Here is an 18,402-nt window from a genome sequence, read left to right as displayed (position 1 = left end):
CTTTGTAACTGCTTTCTCCTATACATTTGTTTTGGCTTTGTATATCTCTGTTGTCTCTCCTTTGTGGTGGGAGATTATGCCTAGAAATGTTGGGCTTTATTGTACTTTATTTTTTTTTTGAGAATTTTTAATATTTATTTATTTTTAGTTATCAGTGGACACAACATCTTTGTTTGTATGTGGTGCCGAGGATCGAACCCGGGCCACACGCATGACAGGCGAGCGCGCTACCACTTGAGCCACATCCCCAGCCCTTTATTGTACTTTAAAGCTGATTCATTCAATTCATAAAAGGTTCTGTATGCATATAGTGATTTGTTGTTTGTTCTTAGGACTATATGTTTAGGTTAGGTGCTATGATGGTACGAGGGTTAGTATGTCTTGGCTACTTTAGAAGATTGCTCTACTGAAGGTGGATACTAACAGGCAATTGGATCAGGATGTTGGTAGTAGCTAGGTATTTAGGAGCCTTATAGACAGCCTTGAGACCTTCACCTATTTGCATTTTGACAATTACACGTAATGGAAGATGTAATGCTTGGGATGAAAGTTGGGGGTAGGGGAATGAAGGTTCTCTTAAAAAGAAAGAAGGAGAGAGAGATAGATAGATTAGAGGTGAATGAAAAGAACAATAAAACTTGAAACAGGAAAGAAAGAGAGAAGGAAAATGGGAGAAAGGAATAGAGAGAGAAGAAGAAAAAAAAATATTGAAGTCTTAGAGATCCATTTTCTTCTCTTCCAGTAGGCGGAGCTGTGCCCTCCGAACAGAGCTTCTGCTCTCTACCTGCCCATAGCAATCCCTGTAAGGCATCTCCTGGGAGTCTCTCAGACTTGTCAGTCCAGAGCCGTTTCACTTCTCCAGCCCTTACTCCCCTTCCTCCTGTCAGCCAGCCAGCCAGGTCCTGTTCACCAGAAGCGGTTCCCCAGAGATCTAGTTACACTTGCAGCCCCACCGCGTGTCCCACTTAAGCCCCAGTGCTGTGGTAAACTGGCAGCTAAGACCTTGGGAGTCACCGCTGGTGATATGGGGGTTGGGGGTTGGGGATCCCCTCTACTTCCCTACAGACACGACCCCTGAGAGGTCCATGAAGTTTTCTGGCTGCTTGTATCTGGATGGGGAGGGAGTCACACACCAGCTAAAGTGGATTCTGCTGGGAAGGAATTCCATCGGCCAAACTCCGATGACGTCACCTCTCTGCTATGGCGGGCCCCAGGCTCCTTGCCGGAGTGTCTGAAGGGAGGGGTGGGACTGGTCCATCCTGGTTGGCTTCAGCTCCCAGCTCGCTAATTCATGAAGGCTTGGCTAAAGACTTCTTCCTGCCAAGCTGCATCTCGGAGGTTAGCGGGACCCAGTCACATTTGCTGCGGGCAGACAGGCCAGCAGCCGTGCGCAGCGGTGCGCGGACTGTGGCTGGCGGATCTGGACCTCTGCGTCTCGTGGGGCAATCCAGAATAGCAAGTAAGTGTCTAAGTAGACTTAATAAGCCACAAGTCTTTTCTCTAAGGTGATAAGAGCATGGGTTGTTATTGACACTTCGGCTTATTCACAAAGTTCTTAAGTCTATTAGATGCAATGCCCAGTTCCAACTTCTAGATGCGGCTGCCGGACAATGCAGACAGAGCAAGCAAGACAGCAAGCACAAAACCAAGAAGTTAATTCTAATTGGGGCTAAGACTTCCCACCAACAGGGTTTGAACATTGGCACCAGTGGGAACGTTTCGTGCCAGTGAAAGAAACAAAGAGGAGAAAGAGGGTCGTTAGACGCCATGTTGGGGTTTTTCTCTGGGGTGCTGCTGCCATTATATGTTTTCCCAACATTCCTCCCTTTTTGTTTTCTTAGGAATTTGGGCATCGTTAGTCAGATCTGGCTGCTTCTGGCTGTGCGGGGGCGGCGTAGGGCCTAGAAGGGGAAGTGGAGGAATGTTGGGGGGGGCATGTCTGGGGATATCATGGCAACCAGAAATAAAACCCAGTGGCTATAGACAGCTACTTCCATTGGGGTGAAGTCTATGAAAGTTCCCTGAAACCACAAGTCATCAATGGCGTCGAACCAGTCCTGGATGGAGGAGATTGTTGGTATCAGCCACTGGTCCTGTAACAGAGACTCTAAGAAATATTGGAAGCATTGCCTTGACATGGTGTCACCAACACCTGAAGAAGATCAGAGCAAACAAAAGCAGGATGAAGATAAAAATTAAAGCAAATGTCAGTTTTTGGCAGAAGTTCCATGCCAGGGGACTGACAGAGAAGAGGTCAAGGGCCATGAGGAGGCTTAAAAGGACATAAAGGCTCAAGAATCCAGGATGGCAGATTAAGAGGTTCTCCGGGCTCATTGTCTCCCACTGTCTGATGTCCGTTGTATTCCATCATGCCTGGTAGTGAGCTTCAGCAATGAGTGAGCTGTTCTCTTGAAGATGTTGGGGATTCATTGGTCAGAGGCTGGTAGTACCTAAGCAGAAGCTGGTTGAAAGTTTGGTTAGAGATCTTCTGTAATTGGCCCTGTAGGAAGCGAAGCAGACAGGGCAGGAACAGAAACATCAGGAAAAGAAGACATAAGGGCCCTAAAAGAGGTAACAGCCACGATTGGAAGTGGGCTAAAAAGAAGGTGGCAAATGGGTTTTGGTTTGGTGGATTTTTCAAAGAGGTAGTCACGTCCATCCTGAGCTCCCCAACCTGTGTCCGGTCTGGTCACTTGAACTCCAGCCCTTCCCTTTGCCCAACCCCATTTTAAAATTAGCCAGTCATGTAGATTGGAACCCCCCAGTTCCTCCCATCCGAGTGAGGGGCAGTGCTACCTTAGGGATAGAAGCAGTGGACTGCCTGCCCTCATGTGCCTGCTGTCCAGACTTTCTTGGTAGCACACCCTTCTGCAAAAGTGAGGTTTGCCTGCTTCTGAGCAGGTGTTGATTCCTTGGACACCCTCATTCCTAAAAAGGGAGAGCAGCAGGAAGAAGCCAGCATGATCTCTGCTCCTGGTGCTTCTCAAATGCCAAGGTGCCAGAGGTTGGGGGAGTGCATCCTGCACCCCAGAAATATCCATAGTGCCTAGAACCATGCTCAGTACAGAGGAGGGCTGGTTCCATTTTTAATCAAACATGCACTTCCAGTCTTGTACAGTTCCTGAGTGCATCTATCAAAAGAGTGCAAATCACTATTCAGGTCTTTCTTCCTTTGAGTACAGATTCACAATGCAAAGCACTTTTCCTTCTTCCTTAATCTTGGTTGGATTTCTGGATACAAATTTGTTGGTGTGTATGTGTTGATAGGATTATTATAAGTGAAAATAGAATTCTCCCCTGACACTATCTGCATAAATTCAAAAGTGATGTCTATCCTACACCCACGTTATGTTTTCCTTGTAATTATTTTTCTTTTCTCATCTTTTTCTCAATATTCCATATGAATAATAATAGAGTTATTTTCTATTCTTCATATGGCTACCTTAAACTTCACTGTCTTTAGGAATAAAGTTATATTCAGAGTATCCAGTGATAAATAACTTCAACAGAATGAAGCTCTTTAATCCTGTTTTATATCTAAAAGACATATTCAAAACTAGCTTCAAGTATCTCTTGAGAATCCAATTTCCTAAGGTTATGTGCCTGAGACTGAGTGGGAATTTTAAATACCTAGAATTCAAAGTTAAGTACTGAATTCAAACAAAGCCTGAGCAATCCAGCCTGAGACTTGTACATGTGGCCATAAACAGCAAAGGAATCTTCCCTCGGCTGCCCATGTGGTACTGTGGTTATGGCTTCACAAAGCAAGTCTCTTGCCTCTGGCCCAAAGGATTTGGGGGATGATTTTCCTAAGCAGAATTTCTAGAGGACATAATAGCCTCTAACCAGAAGCAACCAGAGCATGCTAGCAGATGCCCGAGTGAGTGGTAGGTGTCAAAACAGTAGGAAACTTTGATGGGAAATTCAGTGACCACCCAAACTCCTTCTGAGGCATGTCCTGAGCCTGGTTGGTGGAGGGAGCTCCAGGCACTAGCTGTCTTGCCTGGCCAACATGCCAAAGTCACATCAAGGTCAAAGGCAGCTTCTCTGAACCACTCTATTGCCTAGGAACAAGTAGATGAGTAAACAACTGCAATCCCATTTGTAAATGTACTGAAAGCTTTAAAAATGCAGTAGGTTACTACCCTATGCTGCTGATCAACCACAGTTTCTTACTAGATTTTTCTAAAGTTGCTAATGGACCAAGACAATAATTCCTTGTGAGCACCCCCATTGCCTACTGGATTTTGAACATCATTTCTGGGGAACTGGACCTTCCCTTATGTTTTAGGAAGCACAACTGCATGTCCAGCTGGTGTGGCTGGAAGTCCTGCAACCATCACACCAGCCTCACTCCCGCAGCTTGTCATTCACTTGACATCTGTTGCTGATGCGCTTGGTGCTGCCATGGCAACAGGCTGAGGCAGTTCCTTATCTCAGGGTCCCATGCAAATGTAGAGGGCTGACTGTTCTTCAGGGTCATCTTTACAGAAACACAGGAATTGTCCAGCACAGCAAGGTAGTCTTCATTCCTGACAGTGAGATGCAAGTGTAGACCTCATAAATGCCTGCCCATCAGTATGGCCTTATTCCAACCCTGTAGTCCTTACAAATAAAATGATAAAAAGGAAAAAAAAAACCCTCCAATAATGAATACATAACACAGAAATTGGGAATGTAAACAATCACCATAAGATGACATTACAGCAAGGTTGCTATAATGCTCTAAGGTCCAAAGATGCAAATCTCCTTCTTCAGAATTGTGTCCTCCATGTGATTAGATGTAAGAAACACACCACGCTGTGAGTCCCACTCTAGACACATTGGGGCTCCTGAGCTCTTTCTCCCTGAAAGGGACTTGCTTTACCCTGCACTCACCAGTCTTCTTGGCTCTGAATGATGCACAGGCAGGACTCTGCTGCCCTCTCCTGTCACTGAGGCAGAGAGCAGAGGCTGAGAGACACCTCAGCACCTGTCAGCATCCCTGCTCAGAGAAGAGCCTTGTGAAGACCTGAAGCCACCACTGCTCCTCGGCCTCACCAAAGGATCCGTGCAAGTGGGGAGGGAGCCAAGGTAGGTCTGAAAGGCCACTGCCAAAGGACATGGACCATTGAGGTGGCAATTTGTTTTCTTTTTTTTTTTTTTGGATTGGGCATCATCCAAATGTTGTTTACAAGAAAACAAAACCCTGTCACATTCATTTGTCCACTCATTGTCCCTGTAATATGAGGGTACAGTGTCAGTTTAACTGCTCCAAAGTAAAATAAAGCAGGGTGAGGGCAGTGGGAGTACTGGAGAGGGGCTTCCTCTGAGGAGGTCAGGAGGGAGACTGCAGGGGCCCTGGGGGTTATCCCAGGCAGAGGAGAGGCAGCTGCATGGATCTCGCGGCTGGAGTGCCTTGGAGCATATCGGAGCCAGGCTGATCCTGGGAGCACAGTGGCTGGGAAATGAGAATCAGGCTGGGGACGGCAGCAGAGGTTGGGTCCTATCCAGCAGCCCCACCGTGTGAACCATGTGTTCAATTTAAAAATTTCTATTATCCACAGTGAAAAAGTAGAAAAGAAATAGATGAAGTTAATATTTATAATACATTTTATTTAGCTCTATTATCCCAAATGGTATCATTTGAATATGTAATTAATATAAGAAATACTAATGAGTTGTTTTGCTTTTTTTTTTAATATTCATTTTTTAGTTTTCGGTGGACACAACATCTTTGTTTGTATGTGGTGCTGAGGATCGAACCTGGGCCGCATGCATGCCAGGCGAGCGCACTACCGCTTGAGCCACATCCCCAGCCCTTGTTTTTGCTTTTTATGCACTGAATCTTTCAAGTTTGATGTGCCTCTTCTATTTACAGCACACCTTACCTGGAACTAGGGGCTTGTGAAGGGTTCATAGTCAAATGTAGCCATAGCTACAATTAAAAAAAGATGGTAAGAAGCATATTTGAATGTCTGAATGCTTTCTGCATTCAAGGCAGCTTTCTTGCAGGCACTTTAGAGGTGACTCCTATGGAGAGAAAGTGAGCAGTAGAGCCAGGTCCAAGTTAACCCGAGTCAGAAAACCCGGCCTCTTTGTACTTGCTTTGTTTTGCTCAGGGCACGAAGTCAGACAATATCTCAAGAGGTCTGAATAGAAGTAAGGCTGGAAGCAAAGCCTGAGCCTCTGCCCAAGGTCCATGCAGGTCATTCATGGCTGCAGAAGGGAGATAGCAAGAGGGACATGGGAGTGGTGGGCTGCCCTCTGTCACACACAGGCCCTGCCCACTACCACGGCCTTGTCTCTCAGGCTCTGCAGAGCTTGCTTAGGAGCTTCTGCACTGGTCTTGACTCCCAAAACGGCTACACAACAGCTGTGTGCATCAGGTTGAGTGTGTTGTGCACCCATTTTCTCACTTGCAGTGCAAGGTGGGCTGAGCCTGGAGTCATGTCAAGTGCTTGGGACAGTCCCTGCTGTTGAGTGGCAGTGGCTCCTCAGGAGGACATTTCTGCCCACTGCTGTAGAATCTCAGCTCTCTTCCTCAACCCAGGCCCAGGCAGGCTTGATGGGCAGGACCCAGCCACAACCTTCTGCTTGGGCAGAGGCTCAGGATTTGCTTCCAGCTTTGGGCTTTCTAGAAGCCTTCTGTGGGACACCCTTGGGAACTATGTGGCATTCACTGTCCCTCATGCTGGAAAGGCAAAGGACTTGATCTGACTGAGTGCCTGTGACCTGGGGAAAGCCTGTGACCTGGGGAAAGTGAGATGCTTGCCCTTCCCCAGCTCGGCAGTTCTGACACGTGTTTCAAGAGTTAAAATGCTCTAAGTAGCCACTGTAATAAATATTGTGAATGAGCTCTCTGCTCTATGGTTTGTGGAAAGGCCTAAATGCCATGCCAAATAAAAATATCTATGTTACTATGGCCAAACAGAATGCTTCCCAATAAAATTGGGAAAAGATCAAGAATCTTCTAATAAGTATTTGGCAAAATAATAATAATAACCTGGGTCTTCCTAAGTTAATTAAATGACTTTAATCCTAAATATGTTGAAACATTCCACATGGTCTGTCATTGAGACAATATGTTTTCTACTAATTCCTTTTGTGTTTCAATAGTAGATCATGATGACCTCAGACCAAGAATCCAGTGACTAAAAGATATAATTCCCCAATTGTATTTAAATATTAAGAAAGGGGAAATATGTGGGGAGGCACATTGAGCTACCATGCCTTCCAGTCCTGATGCACCACAAGGATCTGAAAGATCTCTGTAGTCTGGCGTGGTAGTGCCATGACTCATGACTCGGTCTTTTCCCCAACTCGGATAGCAAGGCCAGTCTTCTGAGTAGGCATACCCCTGAGGTTGACCTACACTATTCTTTTGTAACACTACCCCTTTGCCCTGTTTGGGATAGAATGTTCCATGGAAACTCCCTATAAAAAGGCCATGCCTTTAAGCATGACCTTTCTAGCTGTCAGTAAACCTGCTGACAGCAGACATCATGAAGCCAGACTCATGAAACCTGACTGAGGAAGGCCCAGGGAGGGTTGACAAGGATGGGTTTTGATTAAATTGTAATTCATTGGGTTTGAGAAGAGGGTTGTAGCCTCCAGCTTATTCTACCCTCACTGCCTTAAAAGGCTGGCTGGGCCCAGTGGACACAGGTGATATACCATGACCAGGTGGAGCATCCTTTTCTGTGCCTTCCTGAGACACCCTTCCTGCTGAGATTAAAAGGGACACCTCGGCTGTTCCAAACTGTGGATGGCTAGGGGGGCATGAGAGATTGGTGGGCTTTCTGGATTCTGGGATTTTGGAGATTGAGTTTCTAACACATGAAATTTTAAACACATGTGGAATGCAAACATTCAAGCCATAGTGCCAAGTTTTTAGATTCAGGCATGGGATAATGGGTTCAATTATCAGCTTCAATGTGCAAACTTATGTTGTGGAATAAAGAGAACACTGAATCTCTTTGGCCATTCTGAATAGAATTTCTGTGTATAAATGCATGTTGTATATACATATTTTCAAGGCATATTTTCTAAGCAATTGTCTAAATTCTTAAGTTTTTATTGGATCATATGGTGTGCTTATGTATTTCTCTGGAAAAAAACTTAAAACTTGCTGAGGGCCATTGCTAAGTAAGAATGACGCATGGCATGACCCAGGTCATTTGCAGTAAGGTGACCTTGCTCAAGGACCAGGGCGGATCCGGGTTTAGGGCGGATCGGGGTTTAGGACATTCCGGTTTAGGACAATCCGAGTTTAGGGCGGTTCCAGGTTTAAGGTGTACCCTGCTGGGAATAGGGTGTATCCTGCTGCCTCAGGCACGCCTGCTCGTTGAGTTCCCATTGAGTTCTCCTTGAGTTCTAGTGGGATTCAGAGAGTATTTGGGATTTTGCCCAGAACATGATTGGGGCCCGGAATGTGAATTCCCCCAGAACGTGTTTGTAGAGTGCTGGTGTGAGTTCGGGAATAAAGAATTGCTGTTTGAATCTACAAGGTGTGTGGTGGCTCGTGATTTTGTGCCCAGCCAGACTGCGGCAAAAACTTTTAAAAGTGATGAACTATTATGCATTCCACCAGCAATGAATGAGAGTTCTGGTTCTACATCTTCCAATTGAAAAAGTTTGGAGCCATTGAATGCAGTTGAAATTCCATACAGCATTGTGGGTCATTTCCCGTCATGTCTGGTGTAGCTGAGCAGCATTTCTATGCTTCTTTGCCATTTTCATATCTTCTTTGTTGAGTTGTCAGTTCAGATATTAACCCATTTTAATTCAATTGTTTCTTACCATATTTAGGATACAAGTCCACTTTAGATGGACTTCATGTATTTTCCAAATATTTTCACCAGTCTCTGGCTTAATTTTTTTTTGTTCCTTTAATATGAATTTTTCAGAGTAGATGTTTTTATTTAAAAAATTTGGGGGGAGCTGGAGCTGTGGCTCAGTGGTAGAGCACTTGCCTATCATGCATGAGGCACTGGGTTCGATTCTCAGTACCACATATAAGCAATTAAATAAATAAAGGTCCATCAATAACTAATAAAAATATTTTTTTTAAAAAAAAATTGGTACTGAGCATAAAACACAGGGGTGTTCTACCACTGAGCTATATTCCCAGCTCTTCTTAACTATTTTACTTTGATACAGGGTCTTGCTAAGTCACCTCAGGCTACCTAATAGCTGGGACTACAGGCATGCACCACCATGCACAGCGACAATTTAAATTTAAATTAAGTCAACATTATCAATTCTTTCTTTCATGGATTTGTTTTTTCAGCTGTATTTTTTTAAATAAAAACTCAATATGAAACACGGTCATAATAGTTTCTACTATAATTATTATAGTTTCACATTTTTGATGTAAGCCATGGACTATTTAGAGTGAGTTTTGTGAACCTTATAAAGGTTTTCCCTGTCCATTTCTCCCATAGGGTTTCCAAACACTCCAACACCATCTGTGCAGTAGATGCTGTTTTCTTCATGAAGGTCTTTTTCCTTTAAAAAAAATCAGCTGCCTGTAGGCATGTGTGAGTTTTAGGCTCTCCACTCATCTCCATTTATATCTACCTGTGTATCCCTTCACAGCATCACATTTCCTCACTACTTCAGGTGTTGTGACACAGATGTGCAAGTTCTTTGTCCTTCTGTAGTCTGTGACATCTATTCTAGGTTTAGAAAAAAATTTCTGGAAATTTGAGTGTGATTGTGCTGAATCTGCAAATCAACTGTGAGAGAATTTCATCTTTACTATGAAGAGACCTGAACAACGAATATCTCTATTTATATTTTGTTTGATTTCTTTCAATTGTTTCAAGATTTTCTAAAAGTATAGTTGTAATTTAAAACATATATCTTTTCAATTTTGGGGGTGCTATTGTAAATGGAATAGTTCAATTTTTTTCTTATTCTAGTTTTTAAATTCCAATTTTTCCTATATAGTTTTGCTGATATATAAGAAATCAATTGATTTTTTCTTATTGACTATGTATTTTGCTTTTTTCTATCTTTATCCTTTATGAACATGGTATGGTGGATTCTATTGCTGTTTGATTTCCAAAATTATGGCCTCATAAAATCAAAACCATGAATTTCAGAGCTTCAACAGGACTGCCACAAGGGGGCGCAGGGCCAGTGCTGAACAGTAGGCACTGATTATCCTAACTGCCCACAATGGCCAGAAGAGGGTTCTCAGAGTGACTTTTTCTAATCCCCTTGAATCATATGACTGCCAGGAATGGATGTCCTATTCCCACAGCAAACTTTCTTCTCAGGACTCACCTGGTGAAATTCCATGGCTGGGGGTACCTGGGGTCTATGTCCACAGTGAGGTAACCCAAACCTTCAAGACTGCTGTAACCCTCACCCTTGTGGTCCACCAGGGGAGACCATTGCTGTGGACACCTTGGGGCTATGAGTGTGGTGACAAAAGCTTCCTTCTCCTTGGGACCCACACAGGGAAATGCTGTAGCTGAGGACACCTGGTGCCCATGTCCACAGTGAAGGTAACTCTAACCCAAAACTGGGAACCCACCCAGGAAGGGACCATGGGTGCAGGCTAAAGGCACCTTGGAGCAATGACTGTTGTGACAGAGCTTCCTTGATACCCTCACAGGGAGATGCCTTGGCTGGGGACACCTAGGGACCGTGTGTACCATGAGATTTCTTCCCCTAGGAATCTACATGTGGATGGCACAGTGATTTTGGGATAACTGAAGTCTATCAGAGGAAAAGGTGGGGGACGAATGAGGAAAAGCCTCTTGTCCACTATCCCAGGTGCTGAGAAAGAAGCTCTGCTGTTGTTTTTACTTTTGTAGGTAATATTTTGGTGGGACTTAATTTTATGAAAGTATTCCTTGTGAGGCTTTGAATGCTCACGGTCATAGTATATTTTATGGGGAGAAGGTATATTTTATGGGGAGAAAACCCAGCACACTAAAAGGAGAAATTGAGGCACAAACTCAAGGGTAGTGCAGGGGAGGCCTGGGATTCCCAGCACAGGGAGACTCACTAGTGCCTGAGGGCAAAGGCTAATGCTGCTTCATTGTTTATATTTATTCTGGGTAAGTCTGCACACAGTTGAGTGATTTGTCTGATAATTCCCAGAAGCCACTGTGGTGATAACTGTGCTTCCATAGACATCTGACAGAGGTGTATGTGGGAAAAACACTGGACTACATTACCCACAATTCTCAGGGGGCAGTAGCAGCTTACAGGAGTGCTCCCCACTGTGAGCTAGCAAAGTGTGGGACTACATTACCCACAGTCCTAAGGGGGAAGAAGCTCTCAGGATCCCCCACAGAGAACCAGCAAAACACTAGACTACATTACCCACAATGCTTGGGGTGGAGGTGGGAATGGGAGGTTCATAGGAATTCCTTCACCATGAGCTGTAACGTGGGACTACATTACCCACAATCCTGGGGGACAGAAATCACAGGATTCCCGTGCCTCACGTGAGCTGGTAAAACATGTGACTAAATTATTCACAATCCTGAGGTGGCAGAGGCTCCCAGATTCCCCCACAGGAGCCAGCACAATGTTGCACTACAGTGCCTTCAGCCCTCTGTTGTGGAAATTCTCAAGAGCCCCCTTTCTCCACCCCCAAGGCAGGCAAAATGCTGAACTACATTATTTATAATCCACGGAGGGGCAGGTAGAAGTGCACAGAATCAACCCCTCTGAGCCAGAAAATACAGGGACTTCATTACAATCTGAATGGGGCAGAAGTTCCCTGGGTTCTGCAGAGAGAACCAATACTGGACTACATTACCCACAATCTATGGGGGGGGTCACCTCATGGGAGCAAACTGACAAAATGCTGGACTACATTACCCACAGTCCTCAGGGTCAGAAACTTTTAGGAGAATTATTTCCACCTCTTCCCGTGAGTGGGGAAAAAGTCTGGATGAAATGACCTACAATCCTAAGGAAGATGAAGCCCCAGGATCCCCCATGAAGAGCTAGCAAAATGCTGAACTACATTACAACAAGAATAGAGTTAGGGTTTGGGTTTTTCTGACTCTCCTTGGGAGATTCTGGGTGCTTCCTCACCCTAAGAATTATGGGTGATGTAGTCCTTGATCTTACTCACACACCTCTGCCAGGAGACCCATGAAAGCTGAATGCACATGCTTGCCCATATACCCTGAGGATTCTGAGTAATTTTAGGGGTGGGGATAGGGCTAGGCAAAGATTAGCCACAGAGCAAAAGTTAGTGAGATTTACAAAACCAAGAGGTACTCTTGAATTTCTGCCACTAAAGACCATGGGTAGTATAGGCCCAGGTTTAACCACTGACACTGGAGATCCTGGGAACTTCTTCCCCTTAGGATTATGGATAATGTAGTCCCAATATTTCCTGCTCTTAATCTTGGTATTGTGGGAGGCTCTCCCCAAATAGTGTGGGTGAAGTATTAACAGGTGTATGGCTTAGGTTGAGGAATTCTGGGTAATTCCTCCTACCAATTCACATGGAATTGCAGGTAATATAATCCCATGTTTTATTCAAACTGTGGAGACTTGTGGGAGATTCCTCCCCTGTTAGAGTTGTGGGTAATGTAGTTTCATGATTTATTGGCTCTGTGCAGAGGATCTTGGGAACTTCCTCCCTCCTAGGATTATGGGTAATATAGTACAAATTGCCTGCCCATTGCTGGGTATTCTGGGAGCCTCCTCCCTGAGGATTTTGGGTAATGTAGTCCCATGATTTGCCCTCTCCATGTAAAGAATTCTGGGAATTTCCTGAGCCATAGAATTGTGGGTCATGTAGTTCCACGTATTACACAGTGGGTGACTTGCGAAAGCTTCCTTTCCTGTGGACTTGTGGGTATTGTAGTCCCATGATTTAGCCTCTCTGAGCAAAGAATTCTGGGAACTTCCCCTCCTTAGAATCATGAATGACATAGTATCAACATTTGCTGTTCACCACTGGGTATTCTGTGAGCCTTTTTCCATAAGGACCATGGGTGAAGTAGTAAAGAGCATACCACTTACTTTGGGCAGCTCTGGGAATTCCACCCAATAGAATTGTGGGTAATGTAGTCCCATGATTTGTCCTCTTTGTGCAAAGGATCTTGGAAACTTCCTCCCCTTTAGTATTATGGGTAACATAGTCCCAGTATTTCTCCACTCACCACTTGGTATTTTGGGCGCCTCCTTCCCTGAGGATGATGGGAGAAGTAGTCGGGAGCATACCACTCACTTTGGGGAATTCTGGGAAATTCCACCCCTCAGAATTGTGGGTAATGTAGTCACATAATTTACACTATCGGTGGGGAATTGTGGGAGCTTTCTCTCTATTAGAATTGTGGGTAATGTAGTCTCACAATTTGTCTTCTTCATGCAGAAATCCTGAGAACTTCCTCTGCTGAGGATTATGGGTAATGTAGTTCCAACATTTGCTTGCTCACTGCTGGGTATTCTGGAAGCCGTCTTACCCCTTAGTTTTATGGGGTATGTAATCCCAAATTTTGCCTGCTCACTGTAAGAGATCCTGGGAAATGCGTCTTCATAGAATTCTGGAAATTAAAGTTCCATTATTTGCTTGCTCACTGATGGCTGCCCTGGGAGACTCTTCCTCTAAGAAGTATTAGTAATGTAATTTCAGATTTACTGCTCACTTTGGGGAATCTTGGGTGCTTTGAGCCCATGTAATTATGGGTATTATAGTTCTAGACATAACCACTTCGGAGGGGGAGGGGGACACCATTACCCATAATCCTAAAATGGAGGAAGTTCCCAGTATCCCACTTCTTCCATTTTAGTATTATTGGTAATGTCCCAGGTTTTCCCCTGATAGCAGCAGGTTCTCAAGTGAGGATCATGGGTAATGTAGTCCAGATTGCCTGCCCACTGCTGGGTATTCTGGGAGCCTCCTCCCTGAGGATTTTGGATAATGTAGTCCCATGATTTGCCCTCTCCATTCAAAGAATTCTGGGAACTTCCTGTGCCATAGAATTGTGGGTCATGTAGTCCCATGTATTACACAGTGGGGGACTTGTTACTCTCCCAATGAGGATTGTGGGTAATGCAGTCTTGGGTTTATCACTCACTGGGGGATTCTGGGAGATTCCTCCCCCCATAAAGATTTAAATACTGTGTCAGTTTTACCACAGGCCAAGGGGTTCCTGGAACATCTTTGCCTTAGGTAATGCAGTTCCAAGATTTATGAATAATATGCCCCCATTTTTCCTTGATAAACATTGGCAATGCTGGGAGCTTCCCTTTTTTCTTGGGATTGTGGATAGTGTAATCCCTGGTTTAGCTGGCCCACAGTAGGGAATTAGGAGTTCCTAAACCTTAGTCTGTACATGATACATTCCTAGGTTTACTACTTATGACAGAGGATCTTGGAAACTTTCTCCCATTAGGATTGTAGGTAATGTAGTCCCAAGTTTTACCTGATCACTTAGGGAATCTTAGGAATTTCTGCCCATAGTAGGATTTTGGGTAAAGTGGCCTCACAATGAGGAATTTTGGAGTCTTTCTTTTTAGAAAATTATAGATAATTATGGATAACTAAATTATGATTAATTTAGTCCTGGGTTTAACCACTCAACATGGGGTATTCTGGGACCTTCCTACCTCTTTAGAATTGGAGATAATACATTTCCAAATTTATTTGCTTGCTTCAGGGATTCCTGGGAAACTTGCTAAAAATTATTGTGGGCACTGTAGTACTATTTGACTGTCCATTCGATAATCTTGGTGCTTACTACCCCTTGGGATTGTGGAAAATGTAGTCTGTGGAATGCTGATATACCTAGCCTAGTTCTCTCTTTAGATCAGAATCCAGCTTGTCACAAGTTATGAAGGATTCATTTCTGTTTTCTGTAAAAATATTAGATGTCTGTATGGCCTGGCCATTAGTTGATGTTGTAAAGCTGATTGGAATGCCTGCCTGTGTCCTGAACTCACCCATGTCCGGTTTTCCCTGACCAGATAACAACCCTTTCCTAAACCTTAGTGACGCCTCATAAATTCTGGCCTTCCCTGGCCAGATAATGACCCTCTCTGAGTCTCTAAGATCTCCATAAATTCTGATGCCGGGGCCAGCAAAAATGTAAACTTGTGTTATGCTCCTCAGAGTGTTGTTATCTGTAACCCCCCTTTGTGTAACTTTTTGGGCTATAAAACTGGGCTGCAAGGAAGCCTCGCCACCGCTGTCCTTGGTTCCCACGATTTTGATGGGCAAGGCAGCCTGGCGGGTTGAAATTATAAGCTTGCTTTAATTTGATTTTAATTGGAGTCAGTGGTCTTTTCTTGCATCGTGGTCTAATATTTTGGAGTTCCCCAGTGAGATCAAACTGCAGGACCAGACTGCAATATCAGGCTGCTGGAAATTCTGAAGTCGGACCTTTGCTCTGGGGCTCCGGGCTGGCGAACCACTCTAGGGGGTGTGCACCTTGAGACATTCCAAGGCCCCAGGGTGAGCCTTTGGTCCTCAGAGAGCTGGAGTGAACTGCCGCCCTAAAACAATTAGCAAGCATCTGGTGGAGGAGGCCTCCATAGGTAAGTGGCGCCTTTATAACATCTGATATCCGGTTAAGGGAGATCTCTTCTGATGACAGAGAGGCGGCCTGGCGAGGTTCACATATACTCCTGTCCGGGACAGTAATGAAAAATCATTCTGGTCCTCTGTTCTGTTCTGTAGGGAATTCCTCTGGAAGGGTAGAGAGGTGCTGATGGGCACGCACGCGCTCCTACCCCGGAGCTTTAGCAAGACATTGCATTGCTCCTCTGTTTTGGTACCGGGTTTGTGTTTCCTTGTGTTTTGTTCTGTGTTCTCTATGTTTTTTCTGTCTTTTGTTGTGTGACTTCTGTGGTGAAACTTAAGGAAAGTGGACATCAAAATGGGTAATAAAGCAAGTAAGCCTGATAGCCCTTTGAACTGTGTTTTAAAGAATTTTGATAAACTTTACCCCTCTTTTGTTAAGCAGAGCTATGATTATCCCATCACCAAGAATCGCCTCCGAACTTTCTGTGAGGCAGAATGGCCCACTTTTGGAGTTGGCTGGCCCCCTGAGGGCACCTTTGATCCCCAGGTGGCATGGGCTGTAACTAATGCCACTCTTGGCAACCCTGGCCACCCAGATCAAATAGGATATATCCTACCCTGGGCAGAAGCAACAACTAATCCACCCCCTTGGATGAAGGTTTGTATGGTCTGGAATGGACAGGGAGGGCAGGCCCTGATTGTGACCAAAAAAACTCCCCAGGAGCCCTCAATTAAGAACCCTGTTTTACAGGACGCTCAGGAGTATTCCCCCCCCCCTTACACAGGGGCTCCTCTTTATCTCCCTGCCACTGGTACGGGGACAATGGAGACAGCTGCAACAACTGCACCACCACCTCCCTCCCCCTCCCCTGAGCTGCTGCAACTACCTCATTCCACCACTCCTTCTGCTACCACTTCCCCAAATAAGCCAGCTCCTGTTCTATCCCCTCCCCATACCCGACAGTGTCGCCCCTATGGAAGGCCTGATTCTATCCCCTCCCCAGGCAGACCCGCAGGCACTGTTTTTATTTCTATCCCAGAGGAAGAGGTGACTCCCACCCCTGTCCTTTCTCTCTGGCCGGTCAAAATAATAAGCTTGCTTTAATTTGATTTTAATTGGAGTCAGTGGTCTTTTCTTGTGTCGTGGTCTAACATGCCCCTCACTGTTGAGGATCCTGGGAACTTCCCAGGACTGTGGATAATGTATTCCCAAGTTTTGACTGCAAACTGCAGTGATTCCTTAAAAACTTATTCACAAAGGATCATGGGCACAGTAATTCAATTTGACTGGCACTGATGGGCAACCATGGCATTTTCTGCCCCTTACAATTGTCTGCAAGTTAGTCATTGGAATTTCACTCTTGCTGTAAAGGATTATGGAAACTTCCTCCCTAAGAACTGTGGGTAATATAATCCCAAAATTTGCCTACTTACCTCAGAGAATTCTGGGAAATTTGTCCATGTAGGATTGTGGGTAATGAATATTTGCAATTTGTCACATAGCAGGAAAATCTAGGAACATACAGTGTCATAGCATTGTGGGTTTTGTAGTCCTTGGAATTGCCTTCTTACTGTGGAAGATCCTGGGAACTACTTCAGTAAGTATTGTGGTGAATGTTGTCTTGTAATTTGCCAGATGACTGTATGGATTACTAGGAAACTTGTGCATTAAAAAACTGGCCATCAGTGAGCAGTCAAATTAGTCCAATTTGACTGTTCACTGATGGACACTTTAAGGGTCTTAACCCTTACAATTGTGGGCAATGTATTCCTTGGATTTAGCTTTTCAATGTAGAGGATCTGGGGAAAATCCTACCTAAAGATTATGGCTAAGGTAGTCTCACACTTTGAACACTGCAGAGATTCTGGGAAACATGTCCATGTGGGATGGTGGGTAATGTAGACTAGCAATTTCACCACTCATTTCAGGAACACCTGAAAGCTTCAAGGACCACAAGACTGGGGACAATGCAATATTCAAAACTGCCACCTAGCTACATAGAATCCAAGGAACTACTACCCTAAGAATTATAGGTAATCTAGCTCAACAATTTTAATGCAAACTGCAGGGTTAGGTTTAAGGTAAGATTGTTAGGGTTATGGTTAGGGTTGGGGTCAGGGGTTAGGATTAGAGTTAGAGTCAGTGAACTGATTTCTATGATACCAAGACTTACAGCAGTACTGTACTCTACATGGTAACCTGGGGGAATTTAGGCTCTATTGATGGTACCACTCTCAGAGATACTGGCTATATGTGCATAACCACAGAATAGGGTTTCTATTATAGGCAGTTTCACTGGCTCCTGAACTCTATGCAAAACCATATAACTCATCTTATATGATGTTAGGATACACAAGCCTAGTGAGCAAAATGTAGAACATAGTTAACTGTTTATAATATGTTAGAATTCCCAGAACTGTTGAGATCTACCTATGGTTCTTGGGATTTATGATGAAAAACCTACCATATCATCTTGTGTCTATGGGAGCCATATAACTGGCTTTCCATTATGGCAGGATTCATAGATCTGCTGATCTCTATGTGTAGAAAAAGGAAACAGTTTCTATGATGGGAGGAAAGCAAAACTGCTGGTATCTACAAAGAGAGTCAGAAAAGTGGTGTTGTATTTTCTAAGGATCCCCAGGCCTTCTGCACTTTACTTGGAGATCAAGATAAGTAGTGTGTTATGATAGCAGTTATAAAAGGTATGCTGGTCTCCATGTGAAAAGCAAGTGAAATAGGGTTTAATTTTGGCAGAAGTCAAATGACTGAGTTACTGTGTGTCCAAAGCTAGGGAACTGGGTTTCTCTCATGTCATAACACACAGAGGTGCTCAGCTGTCTGTGCAGACAGAAAGATGGGTTTCTGTGATGGTAGGTACCCCTGGGCTTCTAAACTCTGTAGTGGGCAG

General features: G+C 44.5%; 1 long non-coding RNA gene across 1 annotated transcript in view; it reads left to right on the top strand.

Moving 5' to 3' along the window:
• Positions 1-7,290, top strand: part of LOC125612408 — a 13,103-nt gene extending 5,813 nt beyond the window's left edge. The window contains exon 3 of the long non-coding RNA XR_007342771.1: positions 7,060-7,290. This is a non-coding gene — a long non-coding RNA (uncharacterized LOC125612408). The remainder of the gene's footprint in view (positions 1-7,059) is intronic.
• Positions 7,291-18,402: the final 11,112 nt, after the last annotated feature.

The sequence above is a fragment of the Marmota marmota genome, unplaced genomic scaffold, assembly GCF_001458135.2.
Source record: "Marmota marmota marmota unplaced genomic scaffold, marMar, whole genome shotgun sequence".
NCBI classification, from domain to species: Eukaryota; Metazoa; Chordata; class Mammalia; order Rodentia; family Sciuridae; genus Marmota; species Marmota marmota.
This window is presented reverse-complemented; position numbering and strand designations above follow the sequence as displayed.